Source organism: Schistocerca piceifrons, unplaced genomic scaffold, assembly GCF_021461385.2.
Source record: "Schistocerca piceifrons isolate TAMUIC-IGC-003096 unplaced genomic scaffold, iqSchPice1.1 HiC_scaffold_1213, whole genome shotgun sequence".
NCBI classification, from domain to species: domain Eukaryota; kingdom Metazoa; phylum Arthropoda; class Insecta; order Orthoptera; family Acrididae; genus Schistocerca; species Schistocerca piceifrons.
In genome coordinates, this window is record NW_025727030.1 from 23,812 (window position 1) to 46,723 (window position 22,912).

Genomic DNA, 22,912 nt, shown 5'->3' on the forward strand with positions numbered 1-22,912 from the left:
ACAGCAACGCCGTTAATTCAGCCATGATGTACAGCAAATTAAGTGCCCCGGGTGAGGATCGAACTCACGACCTTAAGATTATGAGACTTACGCGCTACCTACTGCGCTACCGAGGCACGTTGCAAGTAACGTTACAGGAAACTTGGTAAGTCTCTCATATTAGAGATAGACAGTTCGCGCTTTCTCAAGAATCTGTTGTGTTGCTACACGTGCTTTCCCTACTTGCTAGATTAAACTGCTGCCGCAGTTTTTTCAACGGAACGCAGCACTGCCCGAGGTTACAGTACATCGCCCTTGCGGCACCTGAACACAGCGGCCTGTTGGGACAGGCCGACGTCAGAGTTCAGAAATAGCATACGACCGTTCAAGTACGGTCTATTGCGTGCTGCGTGTATGGTTCCTCTCACAGCGAATCCTGCTATACATTCCTGAGGCTGACGCAGCTCAGGCGAGGAATCGGCGCGGCAGCATTATAGCGTGAACAGCAGAACGATGCATCGGCCGGGAATCGAACCCGGGCCGTCCGCATGCTAAGCGAGCATTCACCAATTTTTTTTTTTTCTTCTCATTTCTTTCGTTGCATTTGTTGGGGGCGGACGTCCGATGGCGCCCGTTCAAGTTCATCGTTGACTCGGTCTTTTATTACAGAGGGCAGATAACTCTCAGACCGAACACGCTGAGCTATCGTGCCGGCAAGCCTTAAGATTATGAGACTTACGCGCTGCCTACTGCACTACTGAGGCACATGCCATTGAACCAGCGATGCTCGTCAAGCTGCCCGTGCTTCCCGAGCACTTTTCTGCAGGGGAAAGTGGGATTGCCACCCAGCGACGTCGGATACAACCGAAAAAAGTGCTACACACGCGGAGTGCTCCACTACACTGCCTTAAAACGAATGCTCATCTCTATCGTGTGAGTAACCTTGCGGCCGCGGCGACTAGTCTTGCCCAAAGACGCAGCGTGCGTGGAGGCGCTACCCGAATGCGTGTGGATGCACCCTCCTACCTCGAAAAGCGCCTGCAGCTACTATCACCGTGGGCCGCTGCTGGCGGGCAGGAAGCCGACACAGCGGGGCGTTGCGAGCAGCGGCTGTGCGGTGGTGGTGTAATGGTGAGCATAGTTGCCTTCCAAGCAGTTGATCCGGGTTCGATTCCCGGCCACCGCAAATGGCGCTAGTTTTTTTCGTATGAGTATGTGAGCCAGGTGCTGTTAAATGAAGGTTTTTTTCGTCGTAGCTCCACGCAGACCATCCTGTAGTATGTCCCGACTTGTCCCGACTTTGCTCGGCTGACGCGAAAGCTGACGCTTGGAATTCGCCCTTATCAAAAGGACAGGCACTATAAACGGCTGTGAGAGGCGAGGTGTGGAGAGGTACCAAAACGACAGGCAATCTGCGAAATTTTCTGCTCGTTGTTCTTAAACAAAAAAAAGAAAAATCCGACGCAGTCGGTAGGACTCGAACCTACGCTCCCAGAGGGAATCTGATTTCTAGTCAGACGCCTTAACCACTCGGCCACGACTGCTCGTAACCCAAGTTTCCCTGGAATCGTGAAAAATCCAACCGGTCTGCGCAGAATGTTGACAGGAAACGAACTCCGTGCACTGATTACGGCAGGGCTACCATCGCTACGAGACGAGCCATTACGGAAACGTTAAAATCTTCGCCCGGACAGGGACTTGAACCCTGGACCCTTAGGTTAAAAGCCTAATGCTCTACCGACTGAGCTATCCGGGCTCACGCTCGTTGTGGATGGAGCGGCTGCAAGCAATGTAAATAACTGGAACGCGTGTGTAGGCGTACTACGGTAATTTCTGGCTTCTGGCGCAACTGGCGACTTCACCGACTTCCCACTGACGCTGGTAGCAGCCCAACCACGGACCAGTGCCTCTTCTCCCTTTATTCCGGTGCCGACAGTAATTGCATCATGTGCCTGTTTTCCCCGATTACGTTCGGTCGAAGCTTCGGAAGGTGGGCGACAAACGACAGTTCGAAGGCCAAAACATGGAGCGTTGTGTGCGCAAAAACTTCCGTTCCGGTACCGGGAATCGAACCCGGGCCTCCTGGGTGAAAGCCAGGTATCCTAGCCACTAGACCACACCGGATTTGCTCGATAAGCGTGAGGTTTTCTCCGTCTCCTCTCGTATTTCGTGCTGAATCTGGACTCAGTGCAGTTCTCCGTTTGCGAGCATATTTGCGCCTACAGACTGGCATGGCGCACAGCCCGAAATTGACTATTCATTATTTTACTCCTAACAAGGGAGGAGAAAGATCAAAGTTGTACGTTGTCATAATTGGAAATAAACGTATTGACGCTGAGGCGTAGACTCCTTATGGATAACGAACGACAATTAAGTTCGTTCCCTAGCAACAGCAACGCCGTTAATTCAGCCATGATGTACAGCAAATTAAATGCCCCGGGTGAGGATCGAACTCACGACCTTAAGATTATGAGACTTACGCGCTACCTACTGCGCTACCGAGGCACGTTGCAAGTAACGTTACAGGAAACTTGGTAAGTCTCTCATATTAGAGATAGACAGTTCGCGCTTTCTCAAGAATCTGTTGTGTTGCTACACGTGCTTTCCCTACTTGCTAGATTAAACTGCTGCCGCAGTTTTTTCAACGGAACGCAGCACTGCCCGAGGTTACAGTACATCGCCCTTGCGGCACCTGAACACAGCGGCCTGTTGGGACAGGCCGACGTCAGAGTTCAGAAATAGCATACGACCGTTCAAGTACGGTCTATTGCGTGCTGCGTGTATGGTTCCTCTCACAGCGAATCCTGCTATACATTCCTGAGGCTGACGCAGCTCAGGCGAGGAATCGGCGCGGCAGCATTATAGCGAGAACAGCAGAACGATGCATCGGCCGGGAATCGAACCCGGGCCGTCCGCATGCTAAGCGAGCATTCACCAATTTTTTTTTTTTCTTCTCATTTCTTTCGTTGCATTTGTTGGGGGCGGACGTCCGATGGCGCCCGTTCAAGTTCATCGTTGACTCGGTCTTTTATTACAGAGGGCAGATAACTCTCAGACCGAACACGCTGAGCTATCGTGCCGGCAAGCCTTAAGATTATGAGACTTACGCGCTGCCTACTGCACTACTGAGGCACATGCCATTGAACCAGCGATGCTCGTCAAGCTGCCCGTGCTTCCCGAGCACTTTTCTGCAGGGGAAAGTGGGATTGCCACCCAGCGACGTCGGATACAACCGAAAAAAGTGCTACACACGCGGAGTGCTCCACTACACTGCCTTAAAACGAATGCTCATCTCTATCGTGTGAGTAACCTTGCGGCCGCGGCGACTAGTCTTGCCCAAAGACGCAGCGTGCGTGGAGGCGCTACCCGAATGCGTGTGGATGCACCCTCCTACCTCGAAAAGCGCCTGCAGCTACTATCACCGTGGGCCGCTGCTGGCGGGCAGGAAGCCGACACAGCGGGGCGTTGCGAGCAGCGGCTGTGCGGTGGTGGTGTAATGGTGAGCATAGTTGCCTTCCAAGCAGTTGATCCGGGTTCGATTCCCGGCCACCGCAAATGGCGCTAGTTTTTTTCGTATGAGTATGTGAGCCAGGTGCTGTTAAATGAAGGTTTTTTTCGTCGTAGCTCCACGCAGACCATCCTGTAGTATGTCCCGACTTGTCCCGACTTTGCTCGGCTGACGCGAAAGCTGACGCTTGGAATTCGCCCTTATCAAAAGGACAGGCACTATAAACGGCTGTGAGAGGCGAGGTGTGGAGAGGTACCAAAACGACAGGCAATCTGCGAAATTTTCTGCTCGTTGTTCTTAAACAAAAAAAAGAAAAATCCGACGCAGTCGGTAGGACTCGAACCTACGCTCCCAGAGGGAATCTGATTTCTAGTCAGACGCCTTAACCACTCGGCCACGACTGCTCGTAACCCAAGTTTCCCTGGAATCGTGAAAAATCCAACCGGTCTGCGCAGAATGTTGACAGGAAACGAACTCCGTGCACTGATTACGGCAGGGCTACCATCGCTACGAGACGAGCCATTACGGAAACGTTAAAATCTTCGCCCGGACAGGGACTTGAACCCTGGACCCTTAGGTTAAAAGCCTAATGCTCTACCGACTGAGCTATCCGGGCTCACGCTCGTTGTGGATGGAGCGGCTGCAAGCAATGTAAATAACTGGAACGCGTGTGTAGGCGTACTACGGTAATTTCTGGCTTCTGGCGCAACTGGCGACTTCACCGACTTCCCACTGACGCTGGTAGCAGCCCAACCACGGACCAGTGCCTCTTCTCCCTTTATTCCGGTGCCGACAGTAATTGCATCATGTGCCTGTTTTCCCCGATTACGTTCGGTCGAAGCTTCGGAAGGTGGGCGACAAACGACAGTTCGAAGGCCAAAACATGGAGCGTTGTGTGCGCAAAAACTTCCGTTCCGGTACCGGGAATCGAACCCGGGCCTCCTGGGTGAAAGCCAGGTATCCTAGCCACTAGACCACACCGGATTTGCTCGATAAGCGTGAGGTTTTCTCCGTCTCCTCTCGTATTTCGTGCTGAATCTGGACTCAGTGCAGTTCTCCGTTTGCGAGCATATTTGCGCCTACAGACTGGCATGGCGCACAGCCCGAAATTGACTATTCATTATTTTACTCCTAACAAGGGAGGAGAAAGATCAAAGTTGTACGTTGTCATAATTGGAAATAAACGTATTGACGCTGAGGCGTAGACTCCTTATGGATAACGAACGACAATTAAGTTCGTTCCCTAGCAACAGCAACGCCGTTAATTCAGCCATGATGTACAGCAAATTAAATGCCCCGGGTGAGGATCGAACTCACGACCTTAAGATTATGAGACTTACGCGCTACCTACTGCGCTACCGAGGCACGTTGCAAGTAACGTTACAGGAAACTTGGTAAGTCTCTCATATTAGAGATAGACAGTTCGCGCTTTCTCAAGAATCTGTTGTGTTGCTACACGTGCTTTCCCTACTTGCTAGATTAAACTGCTGCCGCAGTTTTTTCAACGGAACGCAGCACTGCCCGAGGTTACAGTACATCGCCCTTGCGGCACCTGAACACAGCGGCCTGTTGGGACAGGCCGACGTCAGAGTTCAGAAATAGCATACGACCGTTCAAGTACGGTCTATTGCGTGCTGCGTGTATGGTTCCTCTCACAGCGAATCCTGCTATACATTCCTGAGGCTGACGCAGCTCAGGCGAGGAATCGGCGCGGCAGCATTATAGCGAGAACAGCAGAACGATGCATCGGCCGGGAATCGAACCCGGGCCGTCCGCATGCTAAGCGAGCATTCACCAATTTTTTTTTTTTCTTCTCATTTCTTTCGTTGCATTTGTTGGGGGCGGACGTCCGATGGCGCCCGTTCAAGTTCATCGTTGACTCGGTCTTTTATTACAGAGGGCAGATAACTCTCAGACCGAACACGCTGAGCTATCGTGCCGGCAAGCCTTAAGATTATGAGACTTACGCGCTGCCTACTGCACTACTGAGGCACATGCCATTGAACCAGCGATGCTCGTCAAGCTGCCCGTGCTTCCCGAGCACTTTTCTGCAGGGGAAAGTGGGATTGCCACCCAGCGACGTCGGATACAACCGAAAAAAGTGCTACACACGCGGAGTGCTCCACTACACTGCCTTAAAACGAATGCTCATCTCTATCGTGTGAGTAACCTTGCGGCCGCGGCGACTAGTCTTGCCCAAAGACGCAGCGTGCGTGGAGGCGCTACCCGAATGCGTGTGGATGCACCCTCCTACCTCGAAAAGCGCCTGCAGCTACTATCACCGTGGGCCGCTGCTGGCGGGCAGGAAGCCGACACAGCGGGGCGTTGCGAGCAGCGGCTGTGCGGTGGTGGTGTAATGGTGAGCATAGTTGCCTTCCAAGCAGTTGATCCGGGTTCGATTCCCGGCCACCGCAAATGGCGCTAGTTTTTTTCGTATGAGTATGTGAGCCAGGTGCTGTTAAATGAAGGTTTTTTTCGTCGTAGCTCCACGCAGACCATCCTGTAGTATGTCCCGACTTGTCCCGACTTTGCTCGGCTGACGCGAAAGCTGACGCTTGGAATTCGCCCTTATCAAAAGGACAGGCACTATAAACGGCTGTGAGAGGCGAGGTGTGGAGAGGTACCAAAACGACAGGCAATCTGCGAAATTTTCTGCTCGTTGTTCTTAAACAAAAAAAAGAAAAATCCGACGCAGTCGGTAGGACTCGAACCTACGCTCCCAGAGGGAATCTGATTTCTAGTCAGACGCCTTAACCACTCGGCCACGACTGCTCGTAACCCAAGTTTCCCTGGAATCGTGAAAAATCCAACCGGTCTGCGCAGAATGTTGACAGGAAACGAACTCCGTGCACTGATTACGGCAGGGCTACCATCGCTACGAGACGAGCCATTACGGAAACGTTAAAATCTTCGCCCGGACAGGGACTTGAACCCTGGACCCTTAGGTTAAAAGCCTAATGCTCTACCGACTGAGCTATCCGGGCTCACGCTCGTTGTGGATGGAGCGGCTGCAAGCAATGTAAATAACTGGAACGCGTGTGTAGGCGTACTACGGTAATTTCTGGCTTCTGGCGCAACTGGCGACTTCACCGACTTCCCACTGACGCTGGTAGCAGCCCAACCACGGACCAGTGCCTCTTCTCCCTTTATTCCGGTGCCGACAGTAATTGCATCATGTGCCTGTTTTCCCCGATTACGTTCGGTCGAAGCTTCGGAAGGTGGGCGACAAACGACAGTTCGAAGGCCAAAACATGGAGCGTTGTGTGCGCAAAAACTTCCGTTCCGGTACCGGGAATCGAACCCGGGCCTCCTGGGTGAAAGCCAGGTATCCTAGCCACTAGACCACACCGGATTTGCTCGATAAGCGTGAGGTTTTCTCCGTCTCCTCTCGTATTTCGTGCTGAATCTGGACTCAGTGCAGTTCTCCGTTTGCGAGCATATTTGCGCCTACAGACTGGCATGGCGCACAGCCCGAAATTGACTATTCATTATTTTACTCCTAACAAGGGAGGAGAAAGATCAAAGTTGTACGTTGTCATAATTGGAAATAAACGTATTGACGCTGAGGCGTAGACTCCTTATGGATAACGAACGACAATTAAGTTCGTTCCCTAGCAACAGCAACGCCGTTAATTCAGCCATGATGTACAGCAAATTAAGTGCCCCGGGTGAGGATCGAACTCACGACCTTAAGATTATGAGACTTACGCGCTACCTACTGCGCTACCGAGGCACGTTGCAAGTAACGTTACAGGAAACTTGGTAAGTCTCTCATATTAGAGATAGACAGTTCGCGCTTTCTCAAGAATCTGTTGTGTTGCTACACGTGCTTTCCCTACTTGCTAGATTAAACTGCTGCCGCAGTTTTTTCAACGGAACGCAGCACTGCCCGAGGTTACAGTACATCGCCCTTGCGGCACCTGAACACAGCGGCCTGTTGGGACAGGCCGACGTCAGAGTTCAGAAATAGCATACGACCGTTCAAGTACGGTCTATTGCGTGCTGCGTGTATGGTTCCTCTCACAGCGAATCCTGCTATACATTCCTGAGGCTGACGCAGCTCAGGCGAGGAATCGGCGCGGCAGCATTATAGCGTGAACAGCAGAACGATGCATCGGCCGGGAATCGAACCCGGGCCGTCCGCATGCTAAGCGAGCATTCACCAATTTTTTTTTTTTCTTCTCATTTCTTTCGTTGCATTTGTTGGGGGCGGACGTCCGATGGCGCCCGTTCAAGTTCATCGTTGACTCGGTCTTTTATTACAGAGGGCAGATAACTCTCAGACCGAACACGCTGAGCTATCGTGCCGGCAAGCCTTAAGATTATGAGACTTACGCGCTGCCTACTGCACTACTGAGGCACATGCCATTGAACCAGCGATGCTCGTCAAGCTGCCCGTGCTTCCCGAGCACTTTTCTGCAGGGGAAAGTGGGATTGCCACCCAGCGACGTCGGATACAACCGAAAAAAGTGCTACACACGCGGAGTGCTCCACTACACTGCCTTAAAACGAATGCTCATCTCTATCGTGTGAGTAACCTTGCGGCCGCGGCGACTAGTCTTGCCCAAAGACGCAGCGTGCGTGGAGGCGCTACCCGAATGCGTGTGGATGCACCCTCCTACCTCGAAAAGCGCCTGCAGCTACTATCACCGTGGGCCGCTGCTGGCGGGCAGGAAGCCGACACAGCGGGGCGTTGCGAGCAGCGGCTGTGCGGTGGTGGTGTAATGGTGAGCATAGTTGCCTTCCAAGCAGTTGATCCGGGTTCGATTCCCGGCCACCGCAAATGGCGCTAGTTTTTTTCGTATGAGTATGTGAGCCAGGTGCTGTTAAATGAAGGTTTTTTTCGTCGTAGCTCCACGCAGACCATCCTGTAGTATGTCCCGACTTGTCCCGACTTTGCTCGGCTGACGCGAAAGCTGACGCTTGGAATTCGCCCTTATCAAAAGGACAGGCACTATAAACGGCTGTGAGAGGCGAGGTGTGGAGAGGTACCAAAACGACAGGCAATCTGCGAAATTTTCTGCTCGTTGTTCTTAAACAAAAAAAAGAAAAATCCGACGCAGTCGGTAGGACTCGAACCTACGCTCCCAGAGGGAATCTGATTTCTAGTCAGACGCCTTAACCACTCGGCCACGACTGCTCGTAACCCAAGTTTCCCTGGAATCGTGAAAAATCCAACCGGTCTGCGCAGAATGTTGACAGGAAACGAACTCCGTGCACTGATTACGGCAGGGCTACCATCGCTACGAGACGAGCCATTACGGAAACGTTAAAATCTTCGCCCGGACAGGGACTTGAACCCTGGACCCTTAGGTTAAAAGCCTAATGCTCTACCGACTGAGCTATCCGGGCTCACGCTCGTTGTGGATGGAGCGGCTGCAAGCAATGTAAATAACTGGAACGCGTGTGTAGGCGTACTACGGTAATTTCTGGCTTCTGGCGCAACTGGCGACTTCACCGACTTCCCACTGACGCTGGTAGCAGCCCAACCACGGACCAGTGCCTCTTCTCCCTTTATTCCGGTGCCGACAGTAATTGCATCATGTGCCTGTTTTCCCCGATTACGTTCGGTCGAAGCTTCGGAAGGTGGGCGACAAACGACAGTTCGAAGGCCAAAACATGGAGCGTTGTGTGCGCAAAAACTTCCGTTCCGGTACCGGGAATCGAACCCGGGCCTCCTGGGTGAAAGCCAGGTATCCTAGCCACTAGACCACACCGGATTTGCTCGATAAGCGTGAGGTTTTCTCCGTCTCCTCTCGTATTTCGTGCTGAATCTGGACTCAGTGCAGTTCTCCGTTTGCGAGCATATTTGCGCCTACAGACTGGCATGGCGCACAGCCCGAAATTGACTATTCATTATTTTACTCCTAACAAGGGAGGAGAAAGATCAAAGTTGTACGTTGTCATAATTGGAAATAAACGTATTGACGCTGAGGCGTAGACTCCTTATGGATAACGAACGACAATTAAGTTCGTTCCCTAGCAACAGCAACGCCGTTAATTCAGCCATGATGTACAGCAAATTAAATGCCCCGGGTGAGGATCGAACTCACGACCTTAAGATTATGAGACTTACGCGCTACCTACTGCGCTACCGAGGCACGTTGCAAGTAACGTTACAGGAAACTTGGTAAGTCTCTCATATTAGAGATAGACAGTTCGCGCTTTCTCAAGAATCTGTTGTGTTGCTACACGTGCTTTCCCTACTTGCTAGATTAAACTGCTGCCGCAGTTTTTTCAACGGAACGCAGCACTGCCCGAGGTTACAGTACATCGCCCTTGCGGCACCTGAACACAGCGGCCTGTTGGGACAGGCCGACGTCAGAGTTCAGAAATAGCATACGACCGTTCAAGTACGGTCTATTGCGTGCTGCGTGTATGGTTCCTCTCACAGCGAATCCTGCTATACATTCCTGAGGCTGACGCAGCTCAGGCGAGGAATCGGCGCGGCAGCATTATAGCGAGAACAGCAGAACGATGCATCGGCCGGGAATCGAACCCGGGCCGTCCGCATGCTAAGCGAGCATTCACCAATTTTTTTTTTTTCTTCTCATTTCTTTCGTTGCATTTGTTGGGGGCGGACGTCCGATGGCGCCCGTTCAAGTTCATCGTTGACTCGGTCTTTTATTACAGAGGGCAGATAACTCTCAGACCGAACACGCTGAGCTATCGTGCCGGCAAGCCTTAAGATTATGAGACTTACGCGCTGCCTACTGCACTACTGAGGCACATGCCATTGAACCAGCGATGCTCGTCAAGCTGCCCGTGCTTCCCGAGCACTTTTCTGCAGGGGAAAGTGGGATTGCCACCCAGCGACGTCGGATACAACCGAAAAAAGTGCTACACACGCGGAGTGCTCCACTACACTGCCTTAAAACGAATGCTCATCTCTATCGTGTGAGTAACCTTGCGGCCGCGGCGACTAGTCTTGCCCAAAGACGCAGCGTGCGTGGAGGCGCTACCCGAATGCGTGTGGATGCACCCTCCTACCTCGAAAAGCGCCTGCAGCTACTATCACCGTGGGCCGCTGCTGGCGGGCAGGAAGCCGACACAGCGGGGCGTTGCGAGCAGCGGCTGTGCGGTGGTGGTGTAATGGTGAGCATAGTTGCCTTCCAAGCAGTTGATCCGGGTTCGATTCCCGGCCACCGCAAATGGCGCTAGTTTTTTTCGTATGAGTATGTGAGCCAGGTGCTGTTAAATGAAGGTTTTTTTCGTCGTAGCTCCACGCAGACCATCCTGTAGTATGTCCCGACTTGTCCCGACTTTGCTCGGCTGACGCGAAAGCTGACGCTTGGAATTCGCCCTTATCAAAAGGACAGGCACTATAAACGGCTGTGAGAGGCGAGGTGTGGAGAGGTACCAAAACGACAGGCAATCTGCGAAATTTTCTGCTCGTTGTTCTTAAACAAAAAAAAGAAAAATCCGACGCAGTCGGTAGGACTCGAACCTACGCTCCCAGAGGGAATCTGATTTCTAGTCAGACGCCTTAACCACTCGGCCACGACTGCTCGTAACCCAAGTTTCCCTGGAATCGTGAAAAATCCAACCGGTCTGCGCAGAATGTTGACAGGAAACGAACTCCGTGCACTGATTACGGCAGGGCTACCATCGCTACGAGACGAGCCATTACGGAAACGTTAAAATCTTCGCCCGGACAGGGACTTGAACCCTGGACCCTTAGGTTAAAAGCCTAATGCTCTACCGACTGAGCTATCCGGGCTCACGCTCGTTGTGGATGGAGCGGCTGCAAGCAATGTAAATAACTGGAACGCGTGTGTAGGCGTACTACGGTAATTTCTGGCTTCTGGCGCAACTGGCGACTTCACCGACTTCCCACTGACGCTGGTAGCAGCCCAACCACGGACCAGTGCCTCTTCTCCCTTTATTCCGGTGCCGACAGTAATTGCATCATGTGCCTGTTTTCCCCGATTACGTTCGGTCGAAGCTTCGGAAGGTGGGCGACAAACGACAGTTCGAAGGCCAAAACATGGAGCGTTGTGTGCGCAAAAACTTCCGTTCCGGTACCGGGAATCGAACCCGGGCCTCCTGGGTGAAAGCCAGGTATCCTAGCCACTAGACCACACCGGATTTGCTCGATAAGCGTGAGGTTTTCTCCGTCTCCTCTCGTATTTCGTGCTGAATCTGGACTCAGTGCAGTTCTCCGTTTGCGAGCATATTTGCGCCTACAGACTGGCATGGCGCACAGCCCGAAATTGACTATTCATTATTTTACTCCTAACAAGGGAGGAGAAAGATCAAAGTTGTACGTTGTCATAATTGGAAATAAACGTATTGACGCTGAGGCGTAGACTCCTTATGGATAACGAACGACAATTAAGTTCGTTCCCTAGCAACAGCAACGCCGTTAATTCAGCCATGATGTACAGCAAATTAAATGCCCCGGGTGAGGATCGAACTCACGACCTTAAGATTATGAGACTTACGCGCTACCTACTGCGCTACCGAGGCACGTTGCAAGTAACGTTACAGGAAACTTGGTAAGTCTCTCATATTAGAGATAGACAGTTCGCGCTTTCTCAAGAATCTGTTGTGTTGCTACACGTGCTTTCCCTACTTGCTAGATTAAACTGCTGCCGCAGTTTTTTCAACGGAACGCAGCACTGCCCGAGGTTACAGTACATCGCCCTTGCGGCACCTGAACACAGCGGCCTGTTGGGACAGGCCGACGTCAGAGTTCAGAAATAGCATACGACCGTTCAAGTACGGTCTATTGCGTGCTGCGTGTATGGTTCCTCTCACAGCGAATCCTGCTATACATTCCTGAGGCTGACGCAGCTCAGGCGAGGAATCGGCGCGGCAGCATTATAGCGAGAACAGCAGAACGATGCATCGGCCGGGAATCGAACCCGGGCCGTCCGCATGCTAAGCGAGCATTCACCAATTTTTTTTTTTTCTTCTCATTTCTTTCGTTGCATTTGTTGGGGGCGGACGTCCGATGGCGCCCGTTCAAGTTCATCGTTGACTCGGTCTTTTATTACAGAGGGCAGATAACTCTCAGACCGAACACGCTGAGCTATCGTGCCGGCAAGCCTTAAGATTATGAGACTTACGCGCTGCCTACTGCACTACTGAGGCACATGCCATTGAACCAGCGATGCTCGTCAAGCTGCCCGTGCTTCCCGAGCACTTTTCTGCAGGGGAAAGTGGGATTGCCACCCAGCGACGTCGGATACAACCGAAAAAAGTGCTACACACGCGGAGTGCTCCACTACACTGCCTTAAAACGAATGCTCATCTCTATCGTGTGAGTAACCTTGCGGCCGCGGCGACTAGTCTTGCCCAAAGACGCAGCGTGCGTGGAGGCGCTACCCGAATGCGTGTGGATGCACCCTCCTACCTCGAAAAGCGCCTGCAGCTACTATCACCGTGGGCCGCTGCTGGCGGGCAGGAAGCCGACACAGCGGGGCGTTGCGAGCAGCGGCTGTGCGGTGGTGGTGTAATGGTGAGCATAGTTGCCTTCCAAGCAGTTGATCCGGGTTCGATTCCCGGCCACCGCAAATGGCGCTAGTTTTTTTCGTATGAGTATGTGAGCCAGGTGCTGTTAAATGAAGGTTTTTTTCGTCGTAGCTCCACGCAGACCATCCTGTAGTATGTCCCGACTTGTCCCGACTTTGCTCGGCTGACGCGAAAGCTGACGCTTGGAATTCGCCCTTATCAAAAGGACAGGCACTATAAACGGCTGTGAGAGGCGAGGTGTGGAGAGGTACCAAAACGACAGGCAATCTGCGAAATTTTCTGCTCGTTGTTCTTAAACAAAAAAAAGAAAAATCCGACGCAGTCGGTAGGACTCGAACCTACGCTCCCAGAGGGAATCTGATTTCTAGTCAGACGCCTTAACCACTCGGCCACGACTGCTCGTAACCCAAGTTTCCCTGGAATCGTGAAAAATCCAACCGGTCTGCGCAGAATGTTGACAGGAAACGAACTCCGTGCACTGATTACGGCAGGGCTACCATCGCTACGAGACGAGCCATTACGGAAACGTTAAAATCTTCGCCCGGACAGGGACTTGAACCCTGGACCCTTAGGTTAAAAGCCTAATGCTCTACCGACTGAGCTATCCGGGCTCACGCTCGTTGTGGATGGAGCGGCTGCAAGCAATGTAAATAACTGGAACGCGTGTGTAGGCGTACTACGGTAATTTCTGGCTTCTGGCGCAACTGGCGACTTCACCGACTTCCCACTGACGCTGGTAGCAGCCCAACCACGGACCAGTGCCTCTTCTCCCTTTATTCCGGTGCCGACAGTAATTGCATCATGTGCCTGTTTTCCCCGATTACGTTCGGTCGAAGCTTCGGAAGGTGGGCGACAAACGACAGTTCGAAGGCCAAAACATGGAGCGTTGTGTGCGCAAAAACTTCCGTTCCGGTACCGGGAATCGAACCCGGGCCTCCTGGGTGAAAGCCAGGTATCCTAGCCACTAGACCACACCGGATTTGCTCGATAAGCGTGAGGTTTTCTCCGTCTCCTCTCGTATTTCGTGCTGAATCTGGACTCAGTGCAGTTCTCCGTTTGCGAGCATATTTGCGCCTACAGACTGGCATGGCGCACAGCCCGAAATTGACTATTCATTATTTTACTCCTAACAAGGGAGGAGAAAGATCAAAGTTGTACGTTGTCATAATTGGAAATAAACGTATTGACGCTGAGGCGTAGACTCCTTATGGATAACGAACGACAATTAAGTTCGTTCCCTAGCAACAGCAACGCCGTTAATTCAGCCATGATGTACAGCAAATTAAATGCCCCGGGTGAGGATCGAACTCACGACCTTAAGATTATGAGACTTACGCGCTACCTACTGCGCTACCGAGGCACGTTGCAAGTAACGTTACAGGAAACTTGGTAAGTCTCTCATATTAGAGATAGACAGTTCGCGCTTTCTCAAGAATCTGTTGTGTTGCTACACGTGCTTTCCCTACTTGCTAGATTAAACTGCTGCCGCAGTTTTTTCAACGGAACGCAGCACTGCCCGAGGTTACAGTACATCGCCCTTGCGGCACCTGAACACAGCGGCCTGTTGGGACAGGCCGACGTCAGAGTTCAGAAATAGCATACGACCGTTCAAGTACGGTCTATTGCGTGCTGCGTGTATGGTTCCTCTCACAGCGAATCCTGCTATACATTCCTGAGGCTGACGCAGCTCAGGCGAGGAATCGGCGCGGCAGCATTATAGCGAGAACAGCAGAACGATGCATCGGCCGGGAATCGAACCCGGGCCGTCCGCATGCTAAGCGAGCATTCACCAATTTTTTTTTTTTCTTCTCATTTCTTTCGTTGCATTTGTTGGGGGCGGACGTCCGATGGCGCCCGTTCAAGTTCATCGTTGACTCGGTCTTTTATTACAGAGGGCAGATAACTCTCAGACCGAACACGCTGAGCTATCGTGCCGGCAAGCCTTAAGATTATGAGACTTACGCGCTGCCTACTGCACTACTGAGGCACATGCCATTGAACCAGCGATGCTCGTCAAGCTGCCCGTGCTTCCCGAGCACTTTTCTGCAGGGGAAAGTGGGATTGCCACCCAGCGACGTCGGATACAACCGAAAAAAGTGCTACACACGCGGAGTGCTCCACTACACTGCCTTAAAACGAATGCTCATCTCTATCGTGTGAGTAACCTTGCGGCCGCGGCGACTAGTCTTGCCCAAAGACGCAGCGTGCGTGGAGGCGCTACCCGAATGCGTGTGGATGCACCCTCCTACCTCGAAAAGCGCCTGCAGCTACTATCACCGTGGGCCGCTGCTGGCGGGCAGGAAGCCGACACAGCGGGGCGTTGCGAGCAGCGGCTGTGCGGTGGTGGTGTAATGGTGAGCATAGTTGCCTTCCAAGCAGTTGATCCGGGTTCGATTCCCGGCCACCGCAAATGGCGCTAGTTTTTTTCGTATGAGTATGTGAGCCAGGTGCTGTTAAATGAAGGTTTTTTTCGTCGTAGCTCCACGCAGACCATCCTGTAGTATGTCCCGACTTGTCCCGACTTTGCTCGGCTGACGCGAAAGCTGACGCTTGGAATTCGCCCTTATCAAAAGGACAGGCACTATAAACGGCTGTGAGAGGCGAGGTGTGGAGAGGTACCAAAACGACAGGCAATCTGCGAAATTTTCTGCTCGTTGTTCTTAAACAAAAAAAAGAAAAATCCGACGCAGTCGGTAGGACTCGAACCTACGCTCCCAGAGGGAATCTGATTTCTAGTCAGACGCCTTAACCACTCGGCCACGACTGCTCGTAACCCAAGTTTCCCTGGAATCGTGAAAAATCCAACCGGTCTGCGCAGAATGTTGACAGGAAACGAACTCCGTGCACTGATTACGGCAGGGCTACCATCGCTACGAGACGAGCCATTACGGAAACGTTAAAATCTTCGCCCGGACAGGGACTTGAACCCTGGACCCCTAGGTTAAAAGCCTAATGCTCTACCGACTGAGCTATCCGGGCTCACGCTCGTTGTGGATGGAGCGGCTGCAAGCAATGTAAATAACTGGAACGCGTGTGTAGGCGTACTACGGTAATTTCTGGCTTCTGGCGCAACTGGCGACTTCACCGACTTCCCACTGACGCTGGTAGCAGCCCAACCACGGACCAGTGCCTCTTCTCCCTTTATTCCGGTGCCGACAGTAATTGCATCATGTGCCTGTTTTCCCCGATTACGTTCGGTCGAAGCTTCGGAAGGTGGGCGACAAACGACAGTTCGAAGGCCAAAACATGGAGCGTTGTGTGCGCAAAAACTTCCGTTCCGGTACCGGGAATCGAACCCGGGCCTCCTGGGTGAAAGCCAGGTATCCTAGCCACTAGACCACACCGGATTTGCTCGATAAGCGTGAGGTTTTCTCCGTCTCCTCTCGTATTTCGTGCTGAATCTGGACTCAGTGCAGTTCTCCGTTTGCGAGCATATTTGCGCCTACAGACTGGCATGGCGCACAGCCCGAAATTGACTATTCATTATTTTACTCCTAACAAGGGAGGAGAAAGATCAAAGTTGTACGTTGTCATAATTGGAAATAAACGTATTGACGCTGAGGCGTAGACTCCTTATGGATAACGAACGACAATTAAGTTCGTTCCCTAGCAACAGCAACGCCGTTAATTCAGCCATGATGTACAGCAAATTAAATGCCCCGGGTGAGGATCGAACTCACGACCTTAAGATTATGAGACTTACGCGCTACCTACTGCGCTACCGAGGCACGTTGCAAGTAACGTTACAGGAAACTTGGTAAGTCTCTCATATTAGAGATAGACAGTTCGCGCTTTCTCAAGAATCTGTTGTGTTGCTACACGTGCTTTCCCTACTTGCTAGATTAAACTGCTGCCGCAGTTTTTTCAACGGAACGCAGCACTGCCCGAGGTTACAGTACATCGCCCTTGCGGCACCTGAACACAGCGGCCTGTTGGGACAGGCCGACGTCAGAGTTCAGAAATAGCATACGACCGTTCAAGTACGGTCTATTGCGTGCTGCGTGTATGGTTCCTCTCACAGCGAATCCTGCTATACATTCCTGAGGCTGACGCAGCTCAGGCGAGGAATCGGCGCGGCAGCATTATAGCGAGAACAGCAGAACGATGCATCGGCCGGGAATCGAACCCGGGCCGTCCGCATGCTAAGCGAGCATTCACCAATTTTTTTTTTTTTCTTCTCATTTCTTTCGTTGCATTTGTTGGGGGCGGACGTCCGATGGCGCCCGTTCAAGTTCATCGTTGACTCGGTCTTTTATTACAGAGGGCAGATAACTCTCAGACCGAACACGCTGAGCTATCGTGCCGGCAAGCCTTAAGATTATGAGACTTACGCGCTGCCTACTGCACTACTGAGGCACATGCCATTGAACCAGCGATGCTCGTCAAGCTGCCCGTGCTTCCCGAGCACTTTTCTGCAGGGGAAAGTGGGATTGCCACCCAGCGACGTCGGATACAACCGAAAAAAGTGCTACACACGCGGAGTGCTCCACTACACTGCCTTAAAACGAATGCTCATCTCTATCGTGTGAGTAACCTTGCGGCCGCGGCGACTAGTCTTGCCCAAAGACGCAGCGTGCGTGGAGGCGCTACCCGAATGCGTGTGGATGCACCCTCCTACCTCGAAAAGCGCCTGCAGCTACTATCACCGTGGGCCGCTGCTGGCGGGCAGGAAGCCGACACAGCGGGGCGTTGCGAGCAGCGGCTGTGCGGTGGTGGTGTAATGGTGAGCATAGTTGCCTTCCAAGCAGTTGATCCGGGTTCGATTCCCGGCCACCGCAAATGGCGCTAGTTTTTTTCGTATGAGTATGTGAGCCAGGTGCTGTTAAATGAAGGTTTTTTTCGTCGTAGCTCCACGCAGACCATCCTGTAGTATGTCCCGACTTGTCCCGACTTTGCTCGGCTGACGCGAAAGCTGACGCTTGGAATTCGCCCTTATCAAAAGGACAGGCACTATAAACGGCTGTGAGAGGCGAGGTGTGGAGAGGTACCAAAACGACAGGCAATCTGCGAAATTTTCTGCTCGTTGTTCTTAAACAAAAAAAAGAAAAATCCGACGCAGTCGGTAGGACTCGAACCTACGCTCCCAGAGGGAATCTGATTTCTAGTCAGACGCCTTAACCACTCGGCCACGACTGCTCGTAACCCAAGTTTCCCTGGAATCGTGAAAAATCCAACCGGTCTGCGCAGAATGTTGACAGGAAACGAACTCCGTGCACTGATTACGGCAGGGCTACCATCGCTACGAGACGAGCCATTACGGAAACGTTAAAATCTTCGCCCGGACAGGGACTTGAACCCTGGACCCTTAGGTTAAAAGCCTAATGCTCTACCGACTGAGCTATCCGGGCTCACGCTCGTTGTGGATGGAGCGGCTGCAAGCAATGTAAATAACTGGAACGCGTGTGTAGGCGTACTACGGTAATTTCTGGCTTCTGGCGCAACTGGCGACTTCACCGACTTCCCACTGACGCTGGTAGCAGCCCAACCACGGACCAGTGCCTCTTCTCCCTTTATTCCGGTGCCGACAGTAATTGCATCATGTGCCTGTTTTCCCCGATTACGTTCGGTCGAAGCTTCGGAAGGTGGGCGACAAACGACAGTTCGAAGGCCAAAACATGGAGCGTTGTGTGCGCAAAAACTTCCGTTCCGGTACCGGGAATCGAACCCGGGCCTCCTGGGTGAAAGCCAGGTATCCTAGCCACTAGACCACACCGGATTTGCTCGATAAGCGTGAGGGTTTCTCCGTCTCCTCTCGTATTTCGTGCTGAATCTGGACTCAGTGCAGTTCTCCGTTTGCGAGCATATTTGCGCCTACAGACTGGCATGGCGCACAGCCCGAAATTGACTATTCATTATTTTACTCCTAACAAGGGAGGAGAAAGATCAAAGTTGTACGTTGTCATAATTGGAAATAAACGTATTGACGCTGAGGCGTAGACTCCTTATGGATAACGAACGACAATTAAGTTCGTTCCCTAGCAACAGCAACGCCGTTAATTCAGCCATGATGTACAGCAAATTAAATGCCCCGGGTGAGGATCGAACTCACGACCTTAAGATTATGAGACTTACGCGCTACCTACTGCGCTACCGAGGCACGTTGCAAGTAACGTTACAGGAAACTTGGTAAGTCTCTCATATTAGAGATAGACAGTTCGCGCTTTCTCAAGAATCTGTTGTGTTGCTACACGTGCTTTCCCTACTTGCTAGATTAAACTGCTGCCGCAGTTTTTTCAACGGAACGCAGCACTGCCCGAGGTTACAGTACATCGCCCTTGCGGCACCTGAACACAGCGGCCTGTTGGGACAGGCCGACGTCAGAGTTCAGAAATAGCATACGACCGTTCAAGTACGGTCTATTGCGTGCTGCGTGTATGGTTCCTCTCACAGCGAATCCTGCTATACATTCCTGAGGCTGACGCAGCTCAGGCGAGGAATCGGCGCGGCAGCATTATAGCGAGAACAGCAGAACGATGCATCGGCCGGGAATCGAACCCGGGCCGTCCGCATGCTAAGCGAGCATTCACCAATTTTTTTTTTTTCTTCTCATTTCTTTCGTTGCATTTGTTGGGGGCGGACGTCCGATGGCGCCCGTTCAAGTTCATCGTTGACTCGGTCTTTTATTACAGAGGGCAGATAACTCTCAGACCGAACACGCTGAGCTATCGTGCCGGCAAGCCTTAAGATTATGAGACTTACGCGCTGCCTACTGCACTACTGAGGCACATGCCATTGAACCAGCGATGCTCGTCAAGCTGCCCGTGCTTCCCGAGCACTTTTCTGCAGGGGAAAGTGGGATTGCCACCCAGCGACGTCGGATACAACCGAAAAAAGTGCTACACACGCGGAGTGCTCCACTACACTGCCTTAAAACGAATGCTCATCTCTATCGTGTGAGTAACCTTGCGGCCGCGGCGACTAGTCTTGCCCAAAGACGCAGCGTGCGTGGAGGCGCTACCCGAATGCGTGTGGATGCACCCTCCTACCTCGAAAAGCGCCTGCAGCTACTATCACCGTGGGCCGCTGCTGGCGGGCAGGAAGCCGACACAGCGGGGCGTTGCGAGCAGCGGCTGTGCGGTGGTGGTGTAATGGTGAGCATAGTTGCCTTCCAAGCAGTTGATCCGGGTTCGATTCCCGGCCACCGCAAATGGCGCTAGTTTTTTTCGTATGAGTATGTGAGCCAGGTGCTGTTAAATGAAGGTTTTTTTCGTCGTAGCTCCACGCAGACCATCCTGTAGTATGTCCCGACTTGTCCCGACTTTGCTCGGCTGACGCGAAAGCTGACGCTTGGAATTCGCCCTTATCAAAAGGACAGGCACTATAAACGGCTGTGAGAGGCGAGGTGTGGAGAGGTACCAAAACGACAGGCAATCTGCGAAATTTTCTGCTCGTTGTTCTTAAACAAAAAAAAGAAAAATCCGACGCAGTCGGTAGGACTCGAACCTACGCTCCCAGAGGGAATCTGATTTCTAGTCAGACGCCTTAACCACTCGGCCACGACTGCTCGTAACCCAAGTTTCCCTGGAATCGTGAAAAATCCAACCGGTCTGCGCAGAATGTTGACAGGAAACGAACTCCGTGCACTGATTACGGCAGGGCTACCATCGCTACGAGACGAGCCATTACGGAAACGTTAAAATCTTCGCCCGGACAGGGACTTGAACCCTGGACCCTTAGGTTAAAAGCCTAATGCTCTACCGACTGAGCTATCCGGGCTCACGCTCGTTGTGGATGGAGCGGCTGCAAGCAATGTAAATAACTGGAACGCGTGTGTAGGCGTACTACGGTAATTTCTGGCTTCTGGCGCAACTGGCGACTTCACCGACTTCCCACTGACGCTGGTAGCAGCCCAACCACGGACCAGTGCCTCTTCTCCCTTTATTCCGGTGCCGACAGTAATTGCATCATGTGCCTGTTTTCCCCGATTACGTTCGGTCGAAGCTTCGGAAGGTGGGCGACAAACGACAGTTCGAAGGCCAAAACATGGAGCGTTGTGTGCGCAAAAACTTCCGTTCCGGTACCGGGAATCGAACCCGGGCCTCCTGGGTGAAAGCCAGGTATCCTAGCCACTAGACCACACCGGATTTGCTCGATAAGCGTGAGGTTTTCTCCGTCTCCTCTCGTATTTCGTGCTGAATCTGGACTCAGTGCAGTTCTCCGTTTGCGAGCATATTTGCGCCTACAGACTGGCATGGCGCACAGCCCGAAATTGACTATTCATTATTTTACTCCTAACAAGGGAGGAGAAAGATCAAAGTTGTACGTTGTCATAATTGGAAATAAACGTATTGACGCTGAGGCGTAGACTCCTTATGGATAACGAACGACAATTAAGTTCGTTCCCTAGCAACAGCAACGCCGTTAATTCAGCCATGATGTACAGCAAATTAAATGCCCCGGGTGAGGATCGAACTCACGACCTTAAGATTATGAGACTTACGCGCTACCTACTGCGCTACCGAGGCACGTTGCAAGTAACGTTACAGGAAACTTGGTAAGTCTCTCATATTAGAGATAGACAGTTCGCGCTTTCTCAAGAATCTGTTGTGTTGCTACACGTGCTTTCCCTACTTGCTAGATTAAACTGCTGCCGCAGTTTTTTCAACGGAACGCAGCACTGCCCGAGGTTACAGTACATCGCCCTTGCGGCACCTGAACACAGCGGCCTGTTGGGACAGGCCGACGTCAGAGTTCAGAAATAGCATACGACCGTTCAAGTACGGTCTATTGCGTGCTGCGTGTATGGTTCCTCTCACAGCGAATCCTGCTATACATTCCTGAGGCTGACGCAGCTCAGGCGAGGAATCGGCGCGGCAGCATTATAGCGAGAACAGCAGAACGATGCATCGGCCGGGAATCGAACCCGGGCCGTCCGCATGCTAAGCGAGCATTCACCAATTTTTTTTTTTTCTTCTCATTTCTTTCGTTGCATTTGTTGGGGGCGGACGTCCGATGGCGCCCGTTCAAGTTCATCGTTGACTCGGTCTTTTATTACAGAGGGCAGATAACTCTCAGACCGAACACGCTGAGCTATCGTGCCGGCAAGCCTTAAGATTATGAGACTTACGCGCTGCCTACTGCACTACTGAGGCACATGCCATTGAACCAGCGATGCTCGTCAAGCTGCCCGTGCTTCCCGAGCACTTTTCTGCAGGGGAAAGTGGGATTGCCACCCAGCGACGTCGGATACAACCGAAAAAAGTGCTACACACGCGGAGTGCTCCACTACACTGCCTTAAAACGAATGCTCATCTCTATCGTGTGAGTAACCTTGCGGCCGCGGCGACTAGTCTTGCCCAAAGACGCAGCGTGCGTGGAGGCGCTACCCGAATGCGTGTGGATGCACCCTCCTACCTCGAAAAGCGCCTGCAGCTACTATCACCGTGGGCCGCTGCTGGCGGGCAGGAAGCCGACACAGCGGGGCGTTGCGAGCAGCGGCTGTGCGGTGGTGGTGTAATGGTGAGCATAGTTGCCTTCCAAGCAGTTGATCCGGGTTCGATTCCCGGCCACCGCAAATGGCGCTAGTTTTTTTCGTATGAGTATGTGAGCCAGGTGCTGTTAAATGAAGGTTTTTTTCGTCGTAGCTCCACGCAGACCATCCTGTAGTATGTCCCGACTTGTCCCGACTTTGCTCGGCTGACGCGAAAGCTGACGCTTGGAATTCGCCCTTATCAAAAGGACAGGCACTATAAACGGCTGTGAGAGGCGAGGTGTGGAGAGGTACCAAAACGACAGGCAATCTGCGAAATTTTCTGCTCGTTGTTCTTAAACAAAAAAAAGAAAAATCCGACGCAGTCGGTAGGACTCGAACCTACGCTCCCAGAGGGAATCTGATTTCTAGTCAGACGCCTTAACCACTCGGCCACGACTGCTCGTAACCCAAGTTTCCCTGGAATCGTGAAAAATCCAACCGGTCTGCGCAGAATGTTGACAGGAAACGAACTCCGT

At 52.3% G+C, this 22,912-nt stretch overlaps 48 non-coding genes across 48 annotated transcripts; 10 read left to right on the forward strand and 38 right to left on the reverse strand.

The window, feature by feature from the left end:
* Positions 1-43: 43 nt before the first annotated feature.
* Positions 44-116, reverse strand: Trnam-cau. Its single transcript has one exon. It is a non-coding gene; the product is annotated as a tRNA-Met (tRNA).
* A 977-nt stretch (positions 117-1,093) lies between these two features.
* On the forward strand, positions 1,094-1,165 carry Trnag-ucc. The gene has a single exon. It is a non-coding gene; the product is annotated as a tRNA-Gly (tRNA).
* A 276-nt stretch (positions 1,166-1,441) lies between these two features.
* On the reverse strand, positions 1,442-1,523 carry Trnas-aga. Its single transcript has one exon. It is a non-coding gene; the product is annotated as a tRNA-Ser (tRNA).
* A 139-nt stretch (positions 1,524-1,662) lies between these two features.
* Trnak-uuu lies at positions 1,663-1,735 on the reverse strand. Its single transcript has one exon. It is a non-coding gene; the product is annotated as a tRNA-Lys (tRNA).
* Positions 1,736-2,031: 296 nt separating this feature from the next.
* Positions 2,032-2,103, reverse strand: Trnae-uuc. The gene has a single exon. It is a non-coding gene; the product is annotated as a tRNA-Glu (tRNA).
* Positions 2,104-2,411: 308 nt separating this feature from the next.
* Positions 2,412-2,484, reverse strand: Trnam-cau. The gene has a single exon. It is a non-coding gene; the product is annotated as a tRNA-Met (tRNA).
* Positions 2,485-3,461: 977 nt separating this feature from the next.
* Positions 3,462-3,533, forward strand: Trnag-ucc. The gene has a single exon. It is a non-coding gene; the product is annotated as a tRNA-Gly (tRNA).
* A 276-nt stretch (positions 3,534-3,809) lies between these two features.
* On the reverse strand, positions 3,810-3,891 carry Trnas-aga. The gene has a single exon. It is a non-coding gene; the product is annotated as a tRNA-Ser (tRNA).
* A 139-nt stretch (positions 3,892-4,030) lies between these two features.
* Trnak-uuu lies at positions 4,031-4,103 on the reverse strand. The gene has a single exon. It is a non-coding gene; the product is annotated as a tRNA-Lys (tRNA).
* A 296-nt stretch (positions 4,104-4,399) lies between these two features.
* Trnae-uuc lies at positions 4,400-4,471 on the reverse strand. Its single transcript has one exon. It is a non-coding gene; the product is annotated as a tRNA-Glu (tRNA).
* Positions 4,472-4,779: 308 nt separating this feature from the next.
* On the reverse strand, positions 4,780-4,852 carry Trnam-cau. Its single transcript has one exon. It is a non-coding gene; the product is annotated as a tRNA-Met (tRNA).
* Positions 4,853-5,829: 977 nt separating this feature from the next.
* Positions 5,830-5,901, forward strand: Trnag-ucc. The gene has a single exon. It is a non-coding gene; the product is annotated as a tRNA-Gly (tRNA).
* A 276-nt stretch (positions 5,902-6,177) lies between these two features.
* Trnas-aga lies at positions 6,178-6,259 on the reverse strand. Its single transcript has one exon. It is a non-coding gene; the product is annotated as a tRNA-Ser (tRNA).
* A 139-nt stretch (positions 6,260-6,398) lies between these two features.
* On the reverse strand, positions 6,399-6,471 carry Trnak-uuu. The gene has a single exon. It is a non-coding gene; the product is annotated as a tRNA-Lys (tRNA).
* A 296-nt stretch (positions 6,472-6,767) lies between these two features.
* Trnae-uuc lies at positions 6,768-6,839 on the reverse strand. Its single transcript has one exon. It is a non-coding gene; the product is annotated as a tRNA-Glu (tRNA).
* Positions 6,840-7,147: 308 nt separating this feature from the next.
* On the reverse strand, positions 7,148-7,220 carry Trnam-cau. Its single transcript has one exon. It is a non-coding gene; the product is annotated as a tRNA-Met (tRNA).
* Positions 7,221-8,197: 977 nt separating this feature from the next.
* On the forward strand, positions 8,198-8,269 carry Trnag-ucc. Its single transcript has one exon. It is a non-coding gene; the product is annotated as a tRNA-Gly (tRNA).
* Positions 8,270-8,545: 276 nt separating this feature from the next.
* On the reverse strand, positions 8,546-8,627 carry Trnas-aga. Its single transcript has one exon. It is a non-coding gene; the product is annotated as a tRNA-Ser (tRNA).
* Positions 8,628-8,766: 139 nt separating this feature from the next.
* On the reverse strand, positions 8,767-8,839 carry Trnak-uuu. The gene has a single exon. It is a non-coding gene; the product is annotated as a tRNA-Lys (tRNA).
* Positions 8,840-9,135: 296 nt separating this feature from the next.
* Positions 9,136-9,207, reverse strand: Trnae-uuc. Its single transcript has one exon. It is a non-coding gene; the product is annotated as a tRNA-Glu (tRNA).
* A 308-nt stretch (positions 9,208-9,515) lies between these two features.
* On the reverse strand, positions 9,516-9,588 carry Trnam-cau. The gene has a single exon. It is a non-coding gene; the product is annotated as a tRNA-Met (tRNA).
* Positions 9,589-10,565: 977 nt separating this feature from the next.
* On the forward strand, positions 10,566-10,637 carry Trnag-ucc. Its single transcript has one exon. It is a non-coding gene; the product is annotated as a tRNA-Gly (tRNA).
* Positions 10,638-10,913: 276 nt separating this feature from the next.
* Trnas-aga lies at positions 10,914-10,995 on the reverse strand. Its single transcript has one exon. It is a non-coding gene; the product is annotated as a tRNA-Ser (tRNA).
* Positions 10,996-11,134: 139 nt separating this feature from the next.
* On the reverse strand, positions 11,135-11,207 carry Trnak-uuu. Its single transcript has one exon. It is a non-coding gene; the product is annotated as a tRNA-Lys (tRNA).
* A 296-nt stretch (positions 11,208-11,503) lies between these two features.
* Positions 11,504-11,575, reverse strand: Trnae-uuc. The gene has a single exon. It is a non-coding gene; the product is annotated as a tRNA-Glu (tRNA).
* Positions 11,576-11,883: 308 nt separating this feature from the next.
* On the reverse strand, positions 11,884-11,956 carry Trnam-cau. The gene has a single exon. It is a non-coding gene; the product is annotated as a tRNA-Met (tRNA).
* Positions 11,957-12,933: 977 nt separating this feature from the next.
* Positions 12,934-13,005, forward strand: Trnag-ucc. Its single transcript has one exon. It is a non-coding gene; the product is annotated as a tRNA-Gly (tRNA).
* Positions 13,006-13,281: 276 nt separating this feature from the next.
* Trnas-aga lies at positions 13,282-13,363 on the reverse strand. The gene has a single exon. It is a non-coding gene; the product is annotated as a tRNA-Ser (tRNA).
* Positions 13,364-13,502: 139 nt separating this feature from the next.
* Positions 13,503-13,575, reverse strand: Trnak-uuu. Its single transcript has one exon. It is a non-coding gene; the product is annotated as a tRNA-Lys (tRNA).
* A 296-nt stretch (positions 13,576-13,871) lies between these two features.
* Positions 13,872-13,943, reverse strand: Trnae-uuc. Its single transcript has one exon. It is a non-coding gene; the product is annotated as a tRNA-Glu (tRNA).
* Positions 13,944-14,251: 308 nt separating this feature from the next.
* On the reverse strand, positions 14,252-14,324 carry Trnam-cau. Its single transcript has one exon. It is a non-coding gene; the product is annotated as a tRNA-Met (tRNA).
* Positions 14,325-15,301: 977 nt separating this feature from the next.
* On the forward strand, positions 15,302-15,373 carry Trnag-ucc. The gene has a single exon. It is a non-coding gene; the product is annotated as a tRNA-Gly (tRNA).
* A 276-nt stretch (positions 15,374-15,649) lies between these two features.
* Trnas-aga lies at positions 15,650-15,731 on the reverse strand. Its single transcript has one exon. It is a non-coding gene; the product is annotated as a tRNA-Ser (tRNA).
* Positions 15,732-15,870: 139 nt separating this feature from the next.
* Trnak-uuu lies at positions 15,871-15,943 on the reverse strand. The gene has a single exon. It is a non-coding gene; the product is annotated as a tRNA-Lys (tRNA).
* Positions 15,944-16,239: 296 nt separating this feature from the next.
* On the reverse strand, positions 16,240-16,311 carry Trnae-uuc. The gene has a single exon. It is a non-coding gene; the product is annotated as a tRNA-Glu (tRNA).
* Positions 16,312-16,619: 308 nt separating this feature from the next.
* Positions 16,620-16,692, reverse strand: Trnam-cau. Its single transcript has one exon. It is a non-coding gene; the product is annotated as a tRNA-Met (tRNA).
* A 978-nt stretch (positions 16,693-17,670) lies between these two features.
* On the forward strand, positions 17,671-17,742 carry Trnag-ucc. Its single transcript has one exon. It is a non-coding gene; the product is annotated as a tRNA-Gly (tRNA).
* Positions 17,743-18,018: 276 nt separating this feature from the next.
* Trnas-aga lies at positions 18,019-18,100 on the reverse strand. The gene has a single exon. It is a non-coding gene; the product is annotated as a tRNA-Ser (tRNA).
* A 139-nt stretch (positions 18,101-18,239) lies between these two features.
* On the reverse strand, positions 18,240-18,312 carry Trnak-uuu. Its single transcript has one exon. It is a non-coding gene; the product is annotated as a tRNA-Lys (tRNA).
* Positions 18,313-18,608: 296 nt separating this feature from the next.
* Trnae-uuc lies at positions 18,609-18,680 on the reverse strand. Its single transcript has one exon. It is a non-coding gene; the product is annotated as a tRNA-Glu (tRNA).
* Positions 18,681-18,988: 308 nt separating this feature from the next.
* Positions 18,989-19,061, reverse strand: Trnam-cau. The gene has a single exon. It is a non-coding gene; the product is annotated as a tRNA-Met (tRNA).
* A 977-nt stretch (positions 19,062-20,038) lies between these two features.
* Trnag-ucc lies at positions 20,039-20,110 on the forward strand. Its single transcript has one exon. It is a non-coding gene; the product is annotated as a tRNA-Gly (tRNA).
* Positions 20,111-20,386: 276 nt separating this feature from the next.
* Positions 20,387-20,468, reverse strand: Trnas-aga. The gene has a single exon. It is a non-coding gene; the product is annotated as a tRNA-Ser (tRNA).
* A 139-nt stretch (positions 20,469-20,607) lies between these two features.
* Trnak-uuu lies at positions 20,608-20,680 on the reverse strand. Its single transcript has one exon. It is a non-coding gene; the product is annotated as a tRNA-Lys (tRNA).
* Positions 20,681-20,976: 296 nt separating this feature from the next.
* On the reverse strand, positions 20,977-21,048 carry Trnae-uuc. The gene has a single exon. It is a non-coding gene; the product is annotated as a tRNA-Glu (tRNA).
* A 308-nt stretch (positions 21,049-21,356) lies between these two features.
* Trnam-cau lies at positions 21,357-21,429 on the reverse strand. The gene has a single exon. It is a non-coding gene; the product is annotated as a tRNA-Met (tRNA).
* A 977-nt stretch (positions 21,430-22,406) lies between these two features.
* Trnag-ucc lies at positions 22,407-22,478 on the forward strand. The gene has a single exon. It is a non-coding gene; the product is annotated as a tRNA-Gly (tRNA).
* A 276-nt stretch (positions 22,479-22,754) lies between these two features.
* Positions 22,755-22,836, reverse strand: Trnas-aga. The gene has a single exon. It is a non-coding gene; the product is annotated as a tRNA-Ser (tRNA).
* Between the last annotated feature and the right edge of the window lie 76 nt (positions 22,837-22,912).